Below are 18,305 nucleotides of genomic sequence, written 5' to 3'. Positions count from 1 at the left end.
CACAGTCATGTGGTATATCAACAAACAAGGAGGCACACACTCATATCCTCTATGCCGGATGGCAATGGACCTGTGGAATGTGGCCCTGAACCTCAACATTCAGCTCCAGGCCATATTTGTGCCAGGAAAAGAAAATATACTAGCAGACACCTTAAGCAGAACTACCACGGATGCCCACGAATGGATGCTGCATCCAGACATCTTCAAATCCATTACAAAGAAATGGGGACTACCAGAAATAGACCTGTTCGCATCCCCACACAACCACCAATTGAGGAAATTCTGCACAAGGGCATACCACCCACTTGCTTGGAAGGTGGACTCCCTCTCCTTCAGTTGGGAAAACCTGACAGCATATGCATTCCCACCTCTTCCTTTGATGCACAAAGTGCTACTGAAGATCAAAGAAGATCGCCCAAGGATCATCCTGATAGGTCCAGACTGGCCGAGGCAGCATTGGTACCCGCTACTGAGGAGTATGTCTCGGACACACGCATGGCCTCTACCTCTAGTTCCTTTACTGCTAACACAGAACAACTTCAAGATCCTACATCCAAACTTGAAAACACTGCAGCTAGCTGCTTGGAATATTACATAAAACAAAATAACCCAGATTTATCCCAGAGGGTTAAAGACATTATCCTGGAGGCTCGCAGACCCTCCACAAGGAAGATTTATTCAGCCAAATGGAAAAGATACCTCATTTGGAGTGCAGCAAAAGGAGAAAATGTATCATTAGCAAACATAGCTAACATCCTGGAATATTTAGCAGAACTTTTCCACAATGGCCTGTCTTACTCCTCCATTAAGATTCATGCTTCAGCAATTTCAGCAGAATACAACATGGATCCTCCAGTCTTCTCTCATCCTCTACTCAGGCAGTTTCTGAGAGGAATTAAAAATCTAAAGCCTCCAAGGAAGCCACCTTTGCCTACATGGGACCTTAACTTTGTGCTGGAAAAGTTAACACTTCCCCCTTTCGAGCCAGCAGCAACAGCAGAATTACAGTTCTTATCTTGGAAAACTGCTTTCCTGCTTGCAATCACTTCAGCAAGAAGGGTTTCTGAATAACAGGCATTAATGGCAGTACAGCCCTTCCTTATCTTCCATCAGGATAGAGTGTCCTTGAGAACTAACCCTACTTTTATGCCAAAGGTGGTCTCCAGGGTATCATTGAACCAAGCAATCCACCTACCAACATTCTTCCCCAACCCACAGAACAGGGGGGAAAGACTACTACATACCTTGGATGTGCACAGGCAATTGCGCTACTATCTGGACAGAACCAAGAACAATAGAAAAACTGACCAGCTTCTGGTAGCATATGCGACAGGAATGGAAAGAAAAGCAATTTCAAAACAGACAATCTCAAAATGGATAGGAAATTGCATTAGATTTTGTTACTCTTTTCATGGAAAGACAACTCCAGAAAACATCAGACCTCACTCCACAAGAGCTACAGCCACTACTACAGCTTTCTTACGAGGAGTGGCTACCAAAGACATTTTAGAGGCTGCTACTTGGAGCTCCGTGCATACATTTGCCAAGCATTATAATCTACCTTTATACTCCAGATCCCGAGCAGGTTTTGCAACTGCTGTTTTGCAAGGGATCTTAACTACACCATAATCATCTTAGTGCCTCCTCCCCAGTTTGGCTATGGTATTCTACCCATATGTTAGGACTGCAGATGCATCCTTGAAGGACATAGTACAGTTTTGTACCTACCATAAATGTAGATGTCCGAGAGGTATGCATCTGCAGTCAGGATTACCCACCCTCCTTCCCTCTGTGGTACTCCTAGGGTATTTGCCCATCTTGTAGCTAGCTGGGGGAATCTATTATGGTGTATTTGTTTGTATATATGTATATACATGTTTATTTTTGTTTGCTCTCTACTGTTTGGAATCATTTGCATTTATCCAAATTTAGCCTTCCTAGAGGGCACCTGGCATCTGGGGCAAGAAACACTGAGGAAAATGGCATCGGCTGATGCCTTTATACCCAATTCACAGCAGCTATGACATCGGGTGAAGTGCGACATCAGCCGAGGCCAGACCCAGACTTTGGAATCCGGCCAACCGAAGGGCTGCCTGAGGCAGGACAACCCATATGTTAGGACTGCAGATGCATACCTCTCGGACATCTACATTTATGGTAGGTACAAAACTGTACTTTTGCTGTGGCATAGACTGGATTCGGGCCTGCTGGATCTAGCTTTGTTTGTGTAACTTGAGCACTAATCCAGGAATTCTCTAAAGTATTCAATTGTATTTATTACTGCTTGGTAGTAACTTGATTAAAGTGTAGCTATCATTCTAAGTCTTTTGGATTAAGCACTTGGGCTTCAGACCAGTTGTTTTACATTAGGAAGGTTTGTGGCATGCACTGTGGTGGCAGGACAGGTAGCTTTCATCCTTCTAAGTTGGGAACTGCTGATTGAGAGCCCAGTGTCTGTTATTCTTAAAGTGTATTAGCTCTGGTTTAAGCACTTGGGCTTCAGGCCAGTTATTTTACATTAAGAAGGTTTATGGTCTGCACTCTTGTGGGAGAAGAGGCTGGACTCTGCCCTTCTGAGCTGGGAATTTCTGGTTAAAGGTTTATAGTGCCTGAATATTTGAACTGTATCTTACTGAAATTGGTACACCTTGTTTGCTGTAGAATAGACTAGATCAAGGCCTGCTGAATCTAGCTTTGTTTATATGCTTGTTGTTTGTTTGCTTGTTATTTCCCTGGAACGCTAATTCCACCTAATACGCGGCTTCTCAGCGCTTCTGTGGATCTCTAGTGATATCTGCATTGCTTACTGTACTTATTTCCTTGTTTCACTTGAAAGAAAGTTGCTGTTTGTCATTTTTGCATTTAAGTTACCTGTAACACATTGCACTTAAGTTACCTGGCACTTGCTCGCTACAGCAATTATATAAGTCAGCACTAAAAATTAAAAGCACTACACCCTCACTCCCCACTGGCCCTTGTTTTCAATTATTAAGGAATTCCCAATATTATTCTAGCATGTCCAAAGGTCAGTTGTCAATCTCCTCTCCGGTCCAGCTGGTGAATCTGGGAATCTTGAGGCAATGTTACAACTGTCTCATGTACACAGACAACCCTCTCCTCCTCCCAACAAATTCCAACACATGTGAGAGATGCAACCATATAGCCAAACTGGAGGATAAGCTCTCTCAACTCAGTACTGGCATAACCAGTCAGGAGGAGAAGGAAACCACACTCACTACAATTCCAGTCTCACATAGACCTTCCACGACAGCAAACCAAACACATAATCACACAAAAACATACTCGGAGGCTCTAAATAAAGATCTGCCTAAGCAGCAGAGACCTCCAAAGCAGACACCCAAGCAACCACTACACCAATAAAAAACACGTGCAACACATATCTCACAAAGCCAGTGTGCCGAACAGTTACAGCCCTTAAGACTAAACAACACACCTGATACACTTGTAATAGGTGACTCTATCATCAGGCACACTGACGTCCCGCTCACCAGGCTGAACAAGGAGAGGGTCATGGTGAGCAGCCTGTTGGGTGCTAGGATCCGCCACATAACACAAGCACTCAGGTCACTCCAAGGCAAGTACAAATATGACTCAGTCATTGCCCATGCTGGTGTGAATGACCTGAGACGTACCTCCCTGGACTACATGAAAAGAGACATAAAGGAGCTCTCTGAGCATGTTGCCCAGGCCGGTATGACCCTGACCTTGAGTAGCATCTTACCCTCACCAAGAATGATGCCACAATATGAAGACAAGATGATCAATTTCAACAATTGGCTTAAGTACTGGTGTCATTCAAAGGGGATCCAATGCCTGTCAGCTTGGGATGATATGCTCGACAAGCCACGATGCTTTGCTAGGGACGGCTTGCACCTGTCACCCCTGGGCTTTCGGATATTGGCAAAGGCTCTTGCTACCCCATAGTGCCTTTTTTAGGCAAGGCTCAAAAGACAAACCCACCTCCATAGGTATCACAAGGGATAAGAAACTAAGAGTAATGCTACTCAATGCCAGAAGTCTAAACCTCAAGATGCATGCACTCGAAACTCTCCTTACCATGGAGAACATCGATATCTGTGCAGTAACAGAAACCTGGTTCAGGGCTCCCGAGAGCACCCCAGCACTACCAGGTTATACCTCATACCATGCTTTTCGGCCCCAAAACTTGGACCAAACCACAAAAGGAGGGGGAGTATCGATATTCATCAAAGATACCCACACCTCCAGGTTGGTGGCAAAGCACAAAGCATCAGAGACTATCCATGTGCAACTAACAGTGGGTAAAACTGCCTTCCAGTTTATAGCCTGCTACAGACCACCCTCCCAAACCCAGGAACCCCACTCGGCCTTTCTGAGAACACTGGAAAATATGAAGGTCTCTCCAAACACCATTATATTGGGTGACTTCAACTACCCAAACATAGACTGGGAGCATTACTCTAGCTCCAACACCCTAGCCCAAAGGTTCCTAGAATTTATAAACTCAAATGCTATGGAACACCTTGTTACCACTCCCACAAGAGGGGAAAACATACTGGACCTGATCATCACCAACATGGGGACTCTATGCTCCAGACCAGAAGTGTATCCCTCACTGGTAAGATCAGACCATAAACTAATCTCACTGGATATTCACATCCCGACCCCACCCCCTGCCCAGAAAACCACAGTGAAAAACTTCTCTAAAGCAAATTTCACACTCCTCAAAACTGAGGTGGAATCCTTCAAAGCCCCCAGGCCTGTGGAAAATACGTCCCAGACCACAGAATCCTTTATAAACGCATTCTATGAACACCTTCAGGAATGCATGGATCATGCGATCCCAAATAAAACCAAGACCCAATCCTCCAAAGGCAGACGTCCTGTCTGGTGGACCCCAGCCATAAACAAACTATACAATAGAAGGAGGAAGCTACTAAATGATAGAGCAAAATCCCAAAAAGGGAAGGCATCACTGATCAGTATTAGCAAAAAAACTACGGGCACTCATAAAATTGTCTAAGGCCAGCTTCGAGAGAAAAATTGCACAGGACACTAAGGATAATCACAAGGCTTTCTTTAGTTATGTTAGGAACCTGGGTGGTAATTCCCAGATATGCTCAGAATTAGTCCAAAATGACAAAAAATACACTGAACCCACAGACATTGCCAACATCCTAGCTAACAGGTTTAGCGCAAACTTCCCCCCCCACCAAAAGGGCAAATATCTATCCCAGCAGAGTGCTGCCCCCCTGACATCTCAGATGCTCAGGTAAGAGCCGCCCTCTCAAAGCAAAAAACACAGCATCAATGGGACCAGACGGTGTCCCGGGCTACGTCCTACATGAACTCCAAGAAGAGCTAAACCCAAACATAAAACTACTGCTCAATCTCAGCCTTACTACAGGATATGTGCCCAAAGAGTGGCGTGCAGCAACAGTGGTCCCTCTCCATAAAGGTGGTGCCTCAACGGATCCTGGAAACTATCGCCCCATAAGCCTGACTAGCTTGGTCTGCAAAGCTATGGAAAGGATCATCATGGACCTCATAAATAAAGATATTGGGGACCTACAGACACTGGATCCTACCCAGTTCGGCTTTGTTAAGGGCAGATCCTGCCTCTTAAACCTGGTTGATTTCTTTGAAACAGTCACCAAGGCCATTGATGAGGGGAAGGTGGTCCACACAGCCTACCTGGACCTCGCAAAAGCCTTCGATACAATACCCCACTCGGGCATTATAGATAGGCTCACCAGCTTAAATATAAACCCCTATGTCACTAGATGGATTGCAAACTGGCTCAAGGACAGAACCCACATGGTTAGAATTGCCGGAGCCATGTCAGACTCCAAACCCGTTACAAGTGGTGTCCCACAAGGCTCAGTCCGGGGACCTCTCTTGTTCGGTATATATTTCTCGGAGGTACAGGCCAACACGGAAGGACTGTGGCTGACCAAGTTCGCAGATGACTGCAAACTGGGCGCCATAATTGACTCTCCAGCCGACACAAGCATCCTCCAAAAGGGCCTCATAGAAACAGACAACTGGTGCCAGAGCCATGGCCTCAAGCTAAATGCCAAAAAGTGTATAGTCATCCCCTTTGGCAAAAACAAAGTGCCCACAAATTACCACATAGGTGGTAATCCATTAAGTACAGAAGAAGTAATTAGGGACCTGGGAACCCAAGTTGATAGCAATCTCTCATTTGACAACCACATGGCCAAAGTGGTTAGAAATACATTTTATATAGCCCACCTAATCATGAAGGGATTCACATCTAGATCAGGAGAGGTCATCGTGCCTCTTTACTCATCCCTCATCAGGCCCATAATTGTGTACAATGCCCCTTTTGGGATATACCTTACCAGACACCTGCAGCAACTGGAAAGACCCCAAAAGTACCTCACCAAGAGGATCAAAGGGCTCAAACAGATGCCATATGCTGCCCGGTTAAAGAAACTCCAGCTCTACTCAGTGGCATACCGCCTGTTCAGAGGCGATCTGTGCCTGACGTATAAAGCCATGTCCAACCCGGAATTAATGGACATACTGCACCTCAGAAAATCCAAATCCCATCGAGCTATGCGCTCGAGAGACTTGAACCTCGGCACTGAAATAAATAGGACATGCTGGAGGGACAGATTCATAACCCAGAGGCTCCCTTCACTCTGGAATAAAATCCCAGTCCAGGTTAGGCAGAGTCCCTCATTGACTCTCTTCAAGAGGAATCTTGATGAGTGGATGGGAGATCGTAGGTTTACCCCAGGTATCACTTCTGTGTCACTGTTAGACAGAGGCACAGTATACTAACCTCGAAAAAGGGCATAGCAAAATAAATTTAAAATGGGTGGTGAAAGCCAAACACATTCTGGCTACGCTTATAAATGCCCTAGGGCAGATAGCCTAGTATGAACCTATGAACCTAAGTGATTCCCTTCCTGACAGACCCTAGCACTGGGATCTGAAAAGATAAGGGCTGTTGGTGCTGGCACCAAACAGACAAAATACAGGAAACATATGTTTAAGAAGAAATGGCAAGAAGGTTCCAAGAAGAATCTTTCTCATGTGGAGTCTTGCCAGAAGTATCACGAGAATCATAAAAGGTACGAGACCCAAAAGCCTGACATATTCCCTTGCCATGACCAAAGTCTGAGTGGAAAAGCCTAGAAACAGATCTAGATATAGATATAGATCTATTTTCCTGTGGAAGAAAGGCTCTTTGAACTGTGGTGTCTAGCTAACATTCCAGAAACACAAACCTGTGAGGAGTCAAGAGAGACTTTTGAGTAATCCCAGCTTTTGTAAGACATCTCTCACCCACGGCAGAGGTTCGTAACACTTTGGAAAATACTCTGCAAAGATAAGCAAGTTGTGTAAAAATGGAAAAATGTGGATGCCCTGTAGCCTGCAATGAGGTATAACTGGAGCGAGACACACTGTAAACACTCTTGGTGCAGTGAGTAGTCCAAAGGGTAAGGCAGATAACTGATAATGTGATCCAGACACACAAAACTTTAAGAAACATCTGAATTCTGGATGAATAAGAATGTGATGATAAGCATCTTTTAAATCTAATGTTACAAGGAAACTTGAAAGAGAAGGTAAAGGTAACAGGTTGTGAAGTGACATCATTTTGAATGTAGGCACTATCACAAACAGGTTTAGGAAAGAAAGATCCAAACTTGTTTCCAAGCATTTTTTTTCTTTGGCACAAAAAACATCCTTGTATAAAACCTCTTTCCCATTTGGGAAGGAAGAATAGGTTCTATTACTCCCTGGGACATTATCTGATGAAGGACAGATGGAAAGAAAACAGCCTGATTTGGATGATGAGGAATTATCCCCAGGAAAGGAGGAATTTCCTGCAACTGACATCTGTAACCTTGAAGAATGATCTTCAGAAAGCATTTGTCTGGAACTTTCTGGAAAATAAAAAGGGGCTGCCAGGAGGAGTTTGCAACAAAATCTCTTAAATAAGCATTCTGGCTTACTGGACTGTCCTTGGTTTGGGGAGTTTCCAGAATTCTTCTTGGAACCCCTTTGCCATTTCTTCTTAAACATGTTTGCCTCTATTTTGTTGAGACTGTTTATTTTATTTCTTACTGACTTTGGATGAGAAGTTAGAGAATCCCTTACAAAACTTGGAAAAGGAGAGTTGAACTCCTTAGTCAGTCTCAGTAAGAAGCTGAGATCCCTCATAAAATCCTCCAAAACTAGTTATGAAAACAAAATCACGACTGATTCTACAGACAACCACAAATCATTCTATAGCTATGGCAAGAATCTCAATGGTAACACTCAGATCTGCTCTGAGTTACAGCACAATGACACTAAATATACAGAACCAATTGATATTGCCAACATTCTGGCAGATAGGTTCAGTGTTAACTTTACCCCCCTCACCCCCTAAAGGGCCCAACTCTATACCAGAAGAATGCAAAGTTCCTGTAATCATGGCTGCACAGGTAAAAACCACACTCTTCAAAGCCAAGAACACAGCATCCATGGGACCTGACAACATCCCAGGCTGCCTTCTACATGAACTACAGAATGAACTGGCACCCCACCTAAGCACCATGTTCAGTCATAGCCTCACCCCAGGTTTTGTGCCCACTAAGTGGTGCACAGCAATGGTTAACCCACTCCACAAAGGGGGAGCCACCACAGACCCCGGGAACTACCACCCCATTAGCCTAACGAGCCTGGTCTGCAAGGCCATGGAACGTATCATCATGGAACTTATAAACAAAGACATTGGTAATCCCCAAACTCTGGACCCCACCCAGCTCGGGTTTGTAAAAGGCAGATAATGTCTCCTAAACCTGATTGGCTTCTTTGAAGCAGTCACCAAAGACATAGACGAGGGTAAGGTGGTTCACACAGTCTATCTGGATCTCACCAAGGCTTTTGACACCATCCCCCACTCTGGAATTATAGATAAACTCACTAAACTAGGTATAAATCCCTATGTCAAAAAGATGGGTTGCCAACTGGCTCACTGACAGAACCCACACTGTGAAAGTAGCAGACTCCAAATCTGACATCACACCAGTGACAAGTGGAGTACCACAGGGTTCAGTCCTGGGTCCTCTCCTATTTGGTATCCACTTTTCTCAAGTACAAGCTAATACAGAAGGTCTTTGGCTAACGAAGTTTACAGATGACTGCAAACTAGTTGCCATAATTGAAACTCCTAATGATGTGGACATCCTACAAAAGGGCCTCACTGAGACAGATGCCTGGTAACAAAGCCATGGCCTCAAGCTCAATGCCAAAAAGTGCATTGTCATCCCCTTTGGTAAAAACTCTGTACCCATGAGCTACCACATAGGTGGTAGTCTACTTAACACTGAAAGTGTGATAAGAGATCTTGGGACACAGGTGGACAGTAGTCTCTCCTTTGATAATCACATTGCCACAGTTTTCAGGAAATCCTTCTATGTGGCACACCTCATTACATAAGGTTTCTCATCCAGGCAAAAAGAGGTCATTGTTCCCCTCTACTCGTCATTCATTAGACCCATTAGAGAGTACAACTCCCCTTTTGGTATGTACCTCACAAGACATCTACAACAATTGGAAAGGCTGTAGAAATACCTCACAAAGAGGATTACTGGCCTCAAACAGATGCCCTACACAGACCGTCTCAAAAAACTCCAGCTTTACTCCGTCACATATCGCTTACTCAGAGGCGATCTCTGACTAACATACAAAGCTATGTCAAACCCAGTGCTGTTGGACATGCTCCACTTAAAGAAATCCCAATCCCTCCGAGCTACACGCTCTAGGGACCTAAACCTTGTCACCACAATAAACAGAACATGCTGGAGGGATAGATTCCTGTCCCAGAGACTTTCCATACTCTGGAACAAACTACCTATCTATATCAAAAAAAGTTCCTCATTAGCACACTTCAAAAAAAATCTTGATGATTGGATGGGAAATAGGAAATTCACCCCGGGGATCACCTCTGTGGCTCTGCTCGACAGGGGCACAGGAAAATAATTTTCCTGGGTGGTGAAAGTCAGGATACCTTTTTGGCTAGGCTTGTATAGGCCCTAGGGCCAATAGCCTAGTACCTACCTATGAAAAATCGTAGAGATTCCATGTATCAGCTTACTCCTTCCATCACACTTTTTCGATCAAATCTGCAGCAGAGGAGCCAAAAACGAAATGCCTATACAAATAAATATTTAAAATTTCATTTTTAACATCATCTGTGAGGTTCTGAGAAAGCAGCCATGCAAACCTTTGAACTATCGACAGTCATACATACACACACTGCATACGAGTAGAGACTTGAACAATAGAAGAAATTTAATTCAGAGCAGATTTTTCCTCACAAGAAGAATCTTCAGATAAAACATTCAGCATACTTTCTGAATTAATCAGAACCAACCTTAACGTAGGAGCCTGACAATTCAAAATTCTGAAAATCAAAGTTACAGAAGCATATACCTTTTTCCCCATAATTATCAATAATCTTCCCATCCTTATCAGAGAGAGTAGGATTGAAATTAAGTGTTTAGCAGCAGAAGGAATAACTATAGCTATAGCTACTGGATCCGATTTGGGAAGAGTGTAAAAAAACTTAAAAGATTGAGACTTAACTCTTCTCATGCTTTCAAATCTTCACTATGTTAGATCTGGTGAAGACAGCAGATATGTATGCAGTCCTATGATTGCAGATCTATACATGTAATCAGTTTCGAGGAGGTTCATACCTCTTTCAGAATGAGGAATAGTAATCTTCTGTTCTGTGTTCCCCCTTTGTGATCTGATTTTCTGTATTACATTTTCCGTATCTGAATATCTTAGACTGTATTTCTCTTCAAATATCTTTGGAGCTGCTTTTTTATATTGAATAGTTTGGTTTTCTCCTTTGCATAAAAATTGCACCATATCAGATCTCTTTTTCTTTCCCATGTCCATGTTTCCTTTTTACACCTTTCAAAAATCTCTACATTTTGTTCTTTATATTTTTGCACTTCCTCTGTCACTTCTTTTTCCAAATGGCCCAAAGTTTCTTGGTCTATATAATATTCTTTATGGATTTGTTGTAATAACGAACACAAATTTGCATTTTCTTTTGAATGTCGTCTGTCTGCAAATTCTGGCCTTCTTGCATAATAGTAACAAAACATAATTTCATCCTTATTCTCAATAGTCCACTCTATCATCTTTATGGCATTTTTTGTACCTTTCAGTTTTTGTGGATTACTACTTCCTTCTACAATTGGGGTCCATCCTCCCACGAGCCTGGCCTAACCCCATTGTTGGAAATGCTACTGCAGTAGTGATCATTATGAAGAACATTAACAGTTTTTCGTTAGCATGCATTTTTTGTGCCCACAGTAAATTATCTTTCCAACTTACTTCATACAAATGCACACTAGTCCTGCAAAGCCAGACTGCTTAAACTGGACAAGACAGTAAGTTACATTCATCAACATAACACTCTACCCCCACCTAGCAGTTACATCTAGTTTGCTTTGTATGGCTCATCTGACTGTGATAAAAAATAAATAAATAAACCTATCAACTTCTTAGTGACAGAATTAAAGACAAAGCAAAAGTGAAACAGGATAACAGATTTTAAAACATGACTCTTAAATATATATTTAGAAAATTAAGAGGAATAACAATTTTTGCATTAGAATACTGTTTCTGAAGGATATAAAGTCTGAAACTCAATGGTCTGTCATTAACTAGTGATATACTTACAGCTGCCCACTGCTGGCATGTGAAGTCAGCCACAGTGGCAAACATTTCAAGCTCCCCACAAAGGCACAAATTCCAAATTATTTTCAAATAGGTCTTTACACTTTCGCAAGTATGTTCTGTTGAGTGCATAAGCTAGAAGCATCAATTTGTCTGGTTTATACTGAACCTGTAGGTCATACATCTGCAAGTCAATAACATTCATTGAAATGTATCTGGTACTTTCTAAAACACTGTTTGAAAACACATATAATTTGCCACAGATATTGCCGTGGAACGTCTGAAAACCAAAAACTATGACCAGCATTTTGTTCTCTGTTTGGGCATAGTATGCTTGTTCATCAGTCAAGGTCATTGACCCATGATCAAGTTTTTGCTAGCTAACAACTCCTAGAACTGTAGAACGCAAACCTCATTAACCAGCTTTTTTCCATCTTGAAACTTCTATTCCTATCTTGGAACAAAAAATACATTATTATGTTTTAATACCTTCCTGAGTGACACTGTAATATCCAGCAAGTCTGAAATAAAATAGTAATGGTACTGTACCATACCAAGAATTCATATAAAATATAATATAATATTGTCTTTCTGTATATTCACTATGACCTTGACTTTTTATCAGAGCCTGGGCTGAGATATCTAGGATTCAAAATGTCTTGTGAACTTACAGTGGACACACAGATTTGGGATTTAGTTCTTTTCCATTTCAAACATTTCTGCCCCACAAGACCCAGCAACTTGATAAGTCACAAATCAAACTCAGGCGTGGTAGTTTCCACACTAGGCAATCATCAGTTATGTTGGTTAGTCATTCTAATCTTTCAATCATTTTAGCAACTGTTTGAAACACTGGAGTTGATGGTATTCCAAAAGGCATTCTGAGAAACCTGTACCCACCTAGGGAGGCATTGAATATGCAAAGCTTTCAAATACATTAGTGTAGTCTGATTTGCCAAACTCCTTGATTAGCATCAATCACCGAGAAAAGTTTAGCAGAGGTGTAGTCAGAGCAACTTCCTCAATCATATTAAGTAGATAATACTCCATTTTAATATATTTGTTTAATTCTGGTGGGTTAAACATAGCCTACATTTCCTTGCTTCACAACTGCCAGCATGATACTTTTCCACTCATTCAATAGGGTTGCCTCCTTTTCAAATGACCAAAGTGGGACATTTTTGGTACAAACATCAGATTTTGCAGGCTGAAACATACCTACAGCCGGTACACAAAGGACATAACTTCACTTTTTTGCCTAAATAAAAGCTTATTCTTTTAGCATTTTTTTTTTCCTTATTCTGTTTCTTATAACATGTAGGTGTTTCAGATACAGAATAACTGTTTTATGTAACTATTACATATAATATAGGAAATAATTTTGCCCTAAAATCTCAGGACATTTGCAATTTTTACAATTGTTTTTGCAGGACACAACTGCCCAAAGAGGGACTGTCCCTCACAAAGTTGGACCGGTGGTAACCCTATCATTCAATTCACCTTGCCTAACAATTACATTCTTAGCCTCCATGTATTTGGTCCCTGCTCAGTCCTGATTTTAAAAGTGATGAAGTCTATTCTTGTTCTATATATAACTAGTGCTCCCACCAGCAAATTCTTAATATTGTTGCCTCCTCACATTTCTAAATAAATCCAAATAACCTAAGTGCATACCAACTTACTGAAAGTTAAAATACTAAATGTACTATTTTGAAATTTTAAAATATTAAAATAAAAATACCTACCCCCTACCTGTTTAGAGAGTGAGACTTACCCTCCCAGCAGAACCCATGTTAGCCCCTGTGTTCGAGCTTTGTTTGTTGAATGGCTGTGCACTGAAGCAGTGTACACATGTAGCACATTTATGCAGTTAGTAGGCATTTTGAGTTCAACATTGTAAAGTTTCAACACTTGGTAACATTACACACATTTTATATATATATATATATATATATATATATATATGTGTGTGTATATATATGTGTGTATATATATATATATATATATATATATATATATATATATATATATATATATATATATATATATATATATATATATATATGCACACCACTATTCAGCGAGTTGTCAAATACCCTAATAACTCTGTGAAATGTCATAATGGTCTTGAAAGAAGTGGCTCATAACTCTCAAGCATTTATAACAATATTTCTCTTATTATACTAGCTAAAAGCATGGGCGGCAATGATGGTGCAGCGGTTAGCATTGCCGCCTCACAGCAAGAGGTTCTTCAGTTCAATTCTCGGCTGGGGTGCCTTCTGTGCAGAGTCTGCATGCCCTCCCTGTGGTTGCATGGGTTTCTTTCCACATCCCAAGGACATGCAGTAGGTGGATTGGGCACTCTAAATTGGCCTTTGGTGTGAGTGCATGTGTGTGCCTTCTGTGGAAGGTTGGGCGCCGAGCTGGCAACTCGACACCATAAAACTCCACTGCCAATCATGACCGGACAGATGATCCACTGTGGCAACCCCCTAACCGGGAAAAAGCCAAAAGAAGAATAATACTAGCTAAAAGCATGAATGTTTCTAGCAGATTTTCTATGACTGTTTAAATGTGAATAATATGCATACTGTCGTTGCTTTGTCTTGTTAACTCTTTGTGAATGTAAGCCTCTGCAAATGTACATACTTTCACAAAATCTATTGTGAGCATTCATTTTTATTCAGCTATTTTGCATACCCTCATTTAGAGTCACATTAGTACCATCAAGCTTATATTTCTGACTATAAACCATATGCATGCCATTATTTACAAAAATCTGTGACTGTATAGTATGAATCCTATTCATCTCACTGAGTATCTCAAAAATGCTGCATACCACTATATCTATTTGCTTTTGAGTCCTATAAGAAAGCCACTACCTGGAACATTTCATTTTCCACCCACAATTAATCAAAATCTGTCCTAACAGTTTTAGTTTATGCCCAGATTATTTCACAAATGCACATGGAGTTTTGTACACAGTATTATGTTGATGCAGTCATATATACATAGTTCCTGACAGGATCCTGCATTCTGCACAAGTATCACACTTAAATGTAGTATTCTTGCCTTTAATCACAAGCTTTTTCAGGGCAGACTACCTCTCAACTGTCCAGATATTTGCAGAATGTCCCAATTTTTGCCTCATGTTTTGTTCTTTTCATCATAAAATTAGTGGTTTTCTGGAAAAATTGCTGACGTTTGAAGTCACTAAATAATGACATACACTTGAATTTCAGACTTCATGTCTTTCAGAAAATGTATGCTAATACAAATCCTGTTATTCTAGCAACTTTCTAAGTTTATAACAGCAATATTTAAAATCTGTCCCTATTTTTGGATTGTTGTCCCCCTCCCATTATTTAAGGCTTTGTCCAGATTACTTACACTAAGAAGATGAGAGGTATGCCAGAAATCAGTTTTAGCTGTTTACAGTTTGCATTGTCTTTATAATTACGTATCTTGTGTGTGCCTATAGACATTTCTATTTCAGATGGTTCCTTTATACCTATTACATGCAAACCTTATTACACATATTTATAAGGAATTTTACACATTTTGAGATATAGTTCTGACTTCCACATAGCCTACAAATATGGCTAATGGGTTAAAATTTGTTTTCAAATACTTGCAGAGATATTTAAATTGAATGTGGTGTCAGATTGACTGTATATTAACATGAGCCAGCTAGAAGCCACATGGTCATCATAATAGCATTGTATTTCATTATTTTATTCATTGTTTATTTGGCCGCATTTTCACTCAACCTTTATTTTGCACACCCCGAAACATTTAAAACTTTGCTTACTCTATACAAAATTAGTGATTTACCAAGTGTCAGGTCGGCATTCCTCAATAATCTGCCTCTAACATCAACATTTGTGATACCACACACAATTCTCTTATCAAATCATACAACTCTCCAAAGTCAGTCTTTCACTCTCCTTTCCACCCAGCCACCATAGTCGGCCTTAGGCATATATATATATATATATATTTTTTTTTTGTAGTAAAGAAACTGTGTCTTTAAAACATGTTGAATGAACACAGGAAAAACTGAAGAGTAAGACAAACTGTGAGAAAAAGAAAAAAGTAATCTGGATGGTGTAGGTAGACCTCGATGGGGCACCGGGCATTGTGTATGGGGGGGGGTGCTGTGGAGCAGTTTTGTTTAGGGCACCAGTTGACCAAAGGCCAGCCCTGTCAGCCACATAATCATCTATGAGCCACTGAGCCCCTTGATTCTTACCTTACATATGAAATGCTGTCCTTTAATTTGCTATATGGCTGAAATCTTTCTCAGGGTTAGCAATGAGTCTTGCTTTTCTTCTTTAAACTGCAAGTGTTAAACACTGATATCACTTCCTTGCCTTTGACATAAAAGAATTTTGCACATTGTTACTTTTCTAGCTTGTCTGGAATTCCAGATGTACCTCAGTTTTTGAATCCAGAGTTTCCAGTTGTCAATCCAACTAATGGCATGGATGCTGTGGAAGGTGGGAGGATGAGATTAAGTTGTCAATGCCAGCTTACTCATCGGGGGGGGGGGGACAGCTCAGCTTGCCACATTACTGACACCTGCAGGAGTGCAATTGTATTCCTTGCAGCAAGGAGCCTAGCATGTGCTGTTCAACCAGAAAACTTAACATGTACAGTAGAAGGCATGTACTTACAATGAAGCCCATTGTGGAGTACACAAGCCAATAGGGGACAGCATAGGATAGTACACACAATCAGCAACTGGCCCACTCCCTAGCACCTGACTCTAACCTCCCTGCAGGAATGAATGGACTGAAAAGGCTTACCAGTCAAAGAATGAACAGAAGAGAGAGTTGCTCATTCAGACTTGTGAAACCTGGCTCTTATTTTCATGGAGGATTGAATGCACCAGAAAATCTGGATGCTTCTACAAAACCAGAAAAAAATGTTTCTTAAAGATAATGAAATGCAGCAAAGAAATTATTAGGTCAGCAGCACCTAACACAAAATAATTAGAAAATGAATTTATAGTATGCCACAGTGAGACCCATGACTGAAAAATTGTTTTCTATGAAAAGTTAGTGGGATTACTTCCTTCAACATTATTAATGTCAAAGTGTATAACAAATAGTAAACTAATTTTAATTTCTAAACCAAATATTGAAAAGCAAATCAGACCCACCACTGCACATAGCTGTAATGAAAAACTCTTAAGAGTGAAGAAAACTACAATTGCTCCTAAGACATATTCACACATCTGACACCATGTAGTACACACACACACACACGTACAGTATATGAATATACAACATGGGTGTGTCACAGTTTAGGTGTGATGAAGGAGGTGAAATATTACAGAATCCTGTTGTAAAGCTGACCACCCTAGCATCCAACACTTTTTTCCAGGATACAACTACTTCTGATACCTGCTCTGGTGAGCAGAAAGGGGGAGGCACTCTACTTCTATACAAGTATGACTCCACCCTAGATGTGTCAGTGTCACTGTTGCTATAGATAATGGGAAGCCTTATTATGGTTATGCAGAAGACTGACCCCAGAGAAGTCAAATGAGACTATGCCAGTATGTGGTATGTTGGAGTCTATGGGAGACTTTACTGAAACAAACAAGGTTTCTGCTCTCCTAAAAGAAGGTGCAAAAAGGGCCATCATAACTGCTGTCTCTGCTGGTGTCCTGATGTTTGTTGGTGTGAACTGTGAAAAGTATAACAGTCCGAAAATAGTCAATAATGCCTCCAGTAATACCAGCTGTCTGACTTCCCTTGAAAAGTTAACCATGACAGTTTTGACACTGTCAAAGGTCTGATGACAACTGTCCATTACTATACAGCCACATAGAAAACTGTTATTGGCCCCTGTGGCACAACGGTAAAGGAGATGCTCAGAATATCATTCTAGCATCAACTGGTGACACTAAGGCAGTCAAAGTAATTTCAGAACTGAAAGTGAAGTTGACTGGTAAGGTACTCTGCATTTCAGCACCCAATGTCTCAGTTTTAGACTTTGTGTGTCACTTGGAGAAACCTAGTTCATATGAAAAAAAATCGCTGAAGGATGTATGAAAGGATTTTTTTAAAAAAAAGGCGTCTCCACATATGGGGATGATCATTCTTTATTCTTTGATGCAGAGGTTGGAATTGCTCTCTGTGAACACTACATCAAGCTAGTGTCATAGTAAAAATGAAAGTAGTTACAGCCAGCAAGCTGTAGACTTGATGGCTTAAATACACAGCAAGCAGTAAAGCATTTTCTATTGCACTACCTAGCAAGCTCCAAGGAGTACTGGCAAATAGCCAGGCTGTGTCTTTCCAGTTTTGCACGTGGGACATTTCTTCACTGAACAGTTTTGGGATGTACTACTGTAGACGTCCTGGTTAAATTAAAAAGCTGGGACCTGTGAATTAAAAAATTCACTAATCAACAGTGCTTCCCAGTCCTTGGAATAATATTCATCATATACAAAGGATACTCTCACTTCCTTTGAGTTGTTTGGCCCTCTTGAAAGCTGGAGGTGGCCCTGTGATGCTGGGTACTAGCAAGATGATCTTGATCTGTGGACTGACTCTGCCTTGCAAAATCCATGA

The 18,305-nt window shown here is 41.1% G+C and overlaps 1 pseudogene; it reads left to right on the top strand.

Moving 5' to 3' along the window:
- The first annotated feature begins 17,257 nt into the window (after positions 1 to 17,257).
- On the top strand, positions 17,258 to 17,935 carry LOC122801705 (annotated as a pseudogene).
- The last annotated feature ends 370 nt before the right edge of the window (positions 17,936 to 18,305 follow it).

Source organism: Protopterus annectens, chromosome 1.part0 (genome assembly GCF_019279795.1).
Source record: "Protopterus annectens isolate FY-2018-M chromosome 1.part0, PAN1.0, whole genome shotgun sequence".
NCBI lineage: Eukaryota > Metazoa > Chordata > Ceratodontiformes > Protopteridae > Protopterus > Protopterus annectens.
The sequence above is the reverse complement of the archived record's forward strand: the minus strand, read 5'-3'. Positions and strand labels throughout refer to the sequence as shown.